Here is a 6,845-nt window from a genome sequence, read left to right on the forward strand (position 1 = left end):
AAGAGACAAAAGTCCTGAACCTTTCAAAATGGAAAATTAATTTTAAACTTACAAGAATGTTCTTATTACATATTGTTGATACTGTCTTTGCATAAATGAATAAATAGAAATAAAGATACTTTTTTTCCCAAAAACATTTTCAACCTATTTATTATTGTCATTATCTAAAGAGATGGTGGGGAATTTGGTAGGTAGTCATGCGACAAGGTTTAGATCCTTGAAATTCAAAAGTGTAAATATTTTTGTATATATTAATCTGGTGGAGTTTGTTTTTGAGAGCAAATGTTGGTACATTGCACTTTATTGCTTTCTCATGAAATTAAGACCTAGGTTTTCATGAGAAAATAATCCCTTTTAGGTTGAGTTGGAAATGTTAACCAGTGGGTTCCAGTGCCATGCATTAACAGAGCAGTGCCTACTGGGAATGCTGTTGAGTCATATGTGACTAGTTTCATGGCCAAGGTCCCTCTCATTTTGGACTCTAAATATTTTGTATACTGCATACTTTGGACCTCACCTCTGTGACCCTCATTTGAGAGTATTGCAGTTGTCAGTGATAGAGCTTAAATTTTTCATACTGTATTTATTTCATATGACGGTGTATCCAAAAGATCATTACTCACTACCTCTTCCAGTTCAAGCTCCGGTATACCCAGTTGTATAAGCTGAGGCCAAAGAGAAGAAATTCTGCCCTTTGGACACTTTAATGTGATATTTTATAACTGTCGCATGATTAGAAAGTGGATATTGATCTTGTTTCTCTAAGATAAAACAGAATGCCTTCTGAATCACCAAAGATTAAGTTTTGATGTTTAAAGTATAACAATCTGGGACGCTTGGGTGACTCAGTGGTTGGGTGTCTGCTTTCGGCTCAGGGTGTGATCCTGGGGTCCCTGGATCGAGTCCTGCATTGGGCTCCTTGCATGGAGCTTGCTTCTTCCTCTGCCTGTGTCTCTGCCTCTCTCTTTGTGTCTCTCATGAATAAATAAAATCTTTAAAAAATAAAGTATAATAATCTGCTAAAGATTAGTAGTCCTGAAATGTACATGTGTATACACATACATGTATACTGAACATTTTCCAGAATATTTGATCAGCCCTGACCAAGCTAAATAACTATAAAATTTTTAGACCCTAAAACTAGACCATATATATCCTTAAACAGTTGTTTTAAACCTGCTTGAGGGATGCCTGGGTGGTTCAGCAGTTGACTGTCTGCCTTTGGCTCAGAGTGTGATTCCAAGGTCTGGAGATGGGAGTCCTGCATCGGGCTCCTTGTGAGGAGCCTGCTTCTCCCTCTGGCTATGTCTCTGCCTCTCTCTGTCTCATGAATAAATTTTTAAAAATCTTTTTAAAAACCTGCTTGAGGGATCCCTGGGTGGCGCAGCGGTTTGGCGCCTGCCTTTGGCCCAGGGCGCGATCCTGGAGACCCGGGATTGAATCCCACATCGGGCTCCCGGTGCATGGAGCCTGCTTCTCCTTCTGCCTATGTCTCTGCCCCTCTCTCTCTCTCTCTCTCTCTCTCTCTCTGTGTGTGTGTGTGACTATCATAAATAAATAAAAATTAAAAAAAAAAACCTGCTTGATATTTTAAGCATATTTGCAAGTTGAGGATTTCCTCAAAATTCTCAATACAGAACCAAGTCTTTGGGATTGAAAAAGATTTCATACAGCACTTTTTATTTATTTATTTTTTGGTAAAAAGTTGCAAGTTATGACAAGTGATACCAAAAAGATTGGTCACCTGGTAAGAAGTATATTGTGTGCTTTTTCCTCCTAAGAACATGTAACTTTTGTATTGTTTAAAATAATTATTTAATACTGATTAGCAAACTTGAACTGCAAGGAATTTGTTTGCTTTCAAAAATAAATACAGCAGTTCCTTGTAGTTCTAAAGCCCTCTATCCACTTCTCTAAAATTCTCTTGGTTGTCTTTAAAGGTAAATGCATAAAAATGGGCTGCCACATTGCTTAATCGTCTTGCCTGTTTTCATTACTGTCGTTTGAGGGTAATAAGGAGTAGCAGCTATAAGGCAGTGTGCCAGTCTGCTTTCGCAAAGATGACAATAGAGAGGGTGGGGAACCATAAGGGGGAGAAAAGTGGCAATGTTTTCCATTGACCAAATCTTGCAAATAGGCCCAGCTGTTGAGTATGATCATTTGGTATCCCTGAAACACTTCTTCTAGATGAGGATTGCTCCTGTACATATTTGATAACTGTATAATCTAGCTCTTCCCGACATTACGTGTAATACGTCTGTGTAACTGAATCTTTTTGAGCAATTCCTCACCACCCATCATCAAAGACTCTGAGTTTTCCATCTGTAGATAGTACATTCGGTAGTAGAAAACAATAAACATAAGAAGTTCAAACTATAAACATGCGTTTTTGAATGCTCGTGCAAAATATTCAATCTGCGTAGCAAAGAAATGATAGGTAATTCTGCATTGCATTTAGAGTTAAAAACATCTGTCCAATATGGCTGTAGCTGTGGGCCAATCCCACAGAAATGCAAAAAATTGTCTCTTGATACAGAACTTGAAACTAACACTGTACAGTTAAGCTCTATGGTAGCTATATTTTATGTTTTTAACTGGTCTGAAACAGAAACTTTTCCACTTGAGTCTCTAGTTCATTTTCCCAAGGCACATGGAGGCTTTGTATCTCATGTGTACCTCCATTAAGGCTGCGTGCCAGGAATATGCCTTTTCCTGCATAAAATTCCCAGATACCAGTCCATCAGGTCTTTAACAACAGAACAAATGCTTGCATAACTGGGATATTGGGGTCATGAAAGCTCTTTGTAAATTTGAAGCAATAGTAACATTTCATGCGGTTCAGAAAGTTAGAAGTTTTATAATCCTTAATCAGTTCTTTTTATAGAAAACAAGTTTAGCAGAAGTACATAAAGGTTCTAATCACATCTATTGCCTTTCCCCAAAATAAAATGAATAGAAACATACACTGTTCTGGCTCAATCTTGGGTGAAACTATTTACTGTAGAAGAAAGTCAGGGTTGACAAGTCAACTGATGTGTCTGGTATGGCCAGATTAACGATTTACAGTGAAGTGATCCCCTCAGTCCTTGCAAACACTTGTTAAAAAATTTTAATATTACCAATCTACCATCATCCCCCCAGAATAAATTGCTGGACTAGTGGGAATGGAGAGAAATAATATAAAATGCAGAGGCCATGGTATCCCTGGGTGGCTCAGCAGTTTAGCTCCTGCCTTTGGCCTGGGGCATGATCCTGGAGTCCTGGGATCGAGTCCCACATCGGGCTCCCTACATGGAGCCTGCTTCTCCCTCTGCCTGTGTCTCTGCCTCTCTTTTTCTCGGTGTCTCTCATGAATAAATAAATAAAATCTTTAAAAGAAAAATGCAGAGGCCATTTTCTCTTTGTTTTTGCCTAAGCTGATCCCCTACCAAGTGTTTAGTTGCTTCAGAGTATTTAAATAATACAGCTGCTAAATGAAAAAATTTTACACTTTTTTTTCTAAACATAGTTTGGTTGCTGTTCAGCATTCTGGGTGAAATATGTCTTTGACAAAATAAAAACCTGTACACTCAGCATCCAAGGTTGTATCTATAATTAGATCAACTATATTTGATGGAACAAGTTTCCTCAGTGATATAAGGAGTCAGAACATCAGAACCATCATCTGGAGGTACTTTTCAGAGATTCAGACTCCTAGACCTTAATCTAAGATGCTTTTACTCTGTAGACCTGGGTGGGCTCAGAAATCTGTATTTTTACCACGCTCCTCAGGAGATTCTGATCTCTGTGATACTCACTTTGAGGAATACAGAGGTCTCAGTATATCACCTCAGGCTACCCCTAACCTTTGGGATATGTGGATTTGGAGATCAACTCTGTGAGGTCCATTTTGACTCCTTGATAAAGGATTTAGTTGGCTTAAATAATCTTTTCCTGACAGACCTGTGCTCAGGAGTGCCAGTTGTCCACAGGCAAAGGAGATTCACAAATAGGCTGAAAAGTGAATCGGAGGAGGCCTGAAAGCCAAGACGTGACTGAAAACGAATGGGAAGGAGTGACGGCAGAAGAAAAGCTGGATTCTGAGGCCAAGGGCCGGCAAGCCAAAGCTATTGAACTAGGCTCAGCTGGGAAGGAGCAGAGTACATATTAGGGAAGCAGAGATGCCATACCTGCCTCCTAGAGGGAGGAACTCTACATTTGACCACTTGGAAAATTTCAGTATACTACCCATGGGTGGTTTTTTTTTTAGATTTTATTTATTCATGAGAGACACAAAGAGAGCCAGAGACATAGGCAGAGGGAGAAGCAGGCTCCATACAGGGAGCCCGATGTGGCCCTCGATCCTGGGACTCCAGGATCACACCCTGAGCCGAAGGCAGACGCTCCACTGCTGAGCCAGCCAGGCATCTCCTACCCATGGGTTTTTGAGAAACATGGCCTGTCATTGCTTCTTTTCCTACATTGGAATTAGTATCTGTCATTCTTAAGATATTAATAACAAATACTGATTTCTGTTTTTTTAGTTTTTATAGAAACATGCATACTTTTTTCCTGTTATTTTTTAATTTTTCCCCATTTTAAAAAATTTACTTAAATTCAGTTAATTAACATGTATTGTATTATTAGTTTCAGAGATAGAGTTCGTGATTCATCAATTTTACGTAACACCCGGTGCTCATTACATCATCTGTCCTCTTAAAATGTCTGTCACCAAGTTACCCCATCCCTCCACCCCATCCCCCTCCAGCAACTCCCAGTTTGTTCCTTATGATTAAGAGTTTCTCATGGTTTGTCTCCCTCACTGATTTCATCTGGTTTTATTTTTCCCTCCCTTCTGCTATGCTCTTCTGTTTTGTTTCTTAAATTCTACATGAATGAAATGATAATTGTCTTACTTTGATTATTTTGCTTAGCATAATACACTCTGGTTCATCCACGTCATTAAAAAGATTTCATTTTTTTGATGGCCAAATCATATTCCATTGTGTATATCATCTTTATCCATTCATCTGTCAAAGGACATCTAGGCTCTTTCCATAGTTTGGCTATATGGACATTGCTAGGTGCCCCTTCAGATCACAACATTTGTATCTTTGGGATAAATATCTAGTAGTGGAGTTAATTGCTGGGTCATAGGGTAACTCTATTCTCAACTTTTTGAGGAACCTCCATACTGTTTTTCAAAATGGCTGGTATCAGCTTGCATTTCCACCAACAGTGTAAGAGGGTTCCCCTTTCTCTACATCCTTTCCAACATCTGTCATTTCCTGACTTGTAATTTTAGCCATTCTGACTGGTGTGAGGTGGTATCTCATTTTTTTAATTTATATTACCCTGATGCTGAATGATGTGAGCATTTCTTCATGTGTCTTAGCTAGTGTGCCTTCTTTGGAGAAATGTCTGTTCAAGTCTTCTACCCATTTCTTGACTGGATTGTTTCTTGATTGTTGAGTTTGATAAATTCTTTACAGATTTTGAATACTAGCCCTATATCTGATAAGACATTTGCAAATACCCTCTCCCATTCTGTAGGTTGCCTTTCAGTTTTGTTGACTGTTTTGTTGGCTGTGCAAAAGCTTTTTATCTTGTTGAAATCCCAATAGTTTATTTTTGCCTTTGTTTCCCTTGCCTTTGGAGACGTGTCTAGAAGAAGTTGCTGTGGCTAAGGTTGCCATTTTGAGTCTGTTTTTATGTATGGTGTAAGACAATAATCCAGTTTCATTGTTTTGCATGTGGCTGTCTAATTCTCCCAACACCATTTGTTGAAGAGACTTTTTTTTTCCCCATTGGATATTCTTCCTGCTTTGTCAAAGATTAGTTGACCATAGAGTTGAGGATCCATTTCTGTGTTCTCTGTTCTTTCTGTTAAAATGATCTATCTGTTTTTGTGCCAGTACCATACTGTCTTGATGATTACAGCTTTGTAATAGAGCTTGAGGTCCAGAATTGTGATGCCACCAGTTTGGTTTTCTTTTTCAACATTCTTTTGGCTATTCGAGGGCTTTTCTGTTCCAAACAAATTTTAGGATTATTTGTTCCAGCTCTGAAAAATGTTGATTTTTAAGAAAACACTATTTGTTCTTCCAATCAATGAGCATCGAATGTTTTTCCATTTCTTTGTGTCTTCCTCAATTTCTTTCATGCGTGTTTCATAGTTTTCTGAGTACAGATCCTTTGCCTTTTTGGTTAGATTTATTCCTAGGTATCTTATGGGTTTTGGTGCAATTATAAATGGGATTGACTCCTTAATTTCTCTTTCTTCTGTCATATTGTTAGTGTACCGAAATGCAACTGATTTCTGTGCATTGGTTTTATATCCTGCCACTTTGCTGAATTCCTGTATGAGTTCTAGTAATTGTGGTGTGGAGTCTTTCAGGTTTTCCACATAGTATCATGTCATCTGTGAAGAATGAGTTTGACTACTTCTTTGCCAATTTGAATGCCTTTTATTTCTGTTTGGTGTCTGATTGCTGAGGTTAAGACTTCTAGTACTATATTGAACAACAGTGGTGAGAGTGGACATACCTGTCATGTTCCTGACCTTAGGGGAAATGCTCTCAGTTTTCCCTCATTGAGAATGATATTTGCTGTGGGCTTTTCATAGATGGCTTTTATGATACTGAGGTATGTCCCCTCTATCCCTACACTTCAAAGAGTTTTAATAAAGGAAGGATGCTGCACTTTGTCCAGTGCTTTTTCTGTATCTGTTGAGAGGATCATATGATTCTTGTCCTTTCTTTTATTAATGTAGTGTATTACATTGGTTGATTTGCAGATTTTGAACCACCTTGCATCCCAGGAATAAATCGCACTTGGTCATGGTGAATAATCCTTTTAATGTGCTG

The sequence above is a fragment of the Nyctereutes procyonoides genome, unplaced genomic scaffold (assembly GCF_905146905.1).
Source record: "Nyctereutes procyonoides isolate TBG_1078 unplaced genomic scaffold, NYPRO_anot_genome, whole genome shotgun sequence".
Taxonomy (NCBI): Eukaryota; Metazoa; Chordata; class Mammalia; order Carnivora; family Canidae; genus Nyctereutes; species Nyctereutes procyonoides.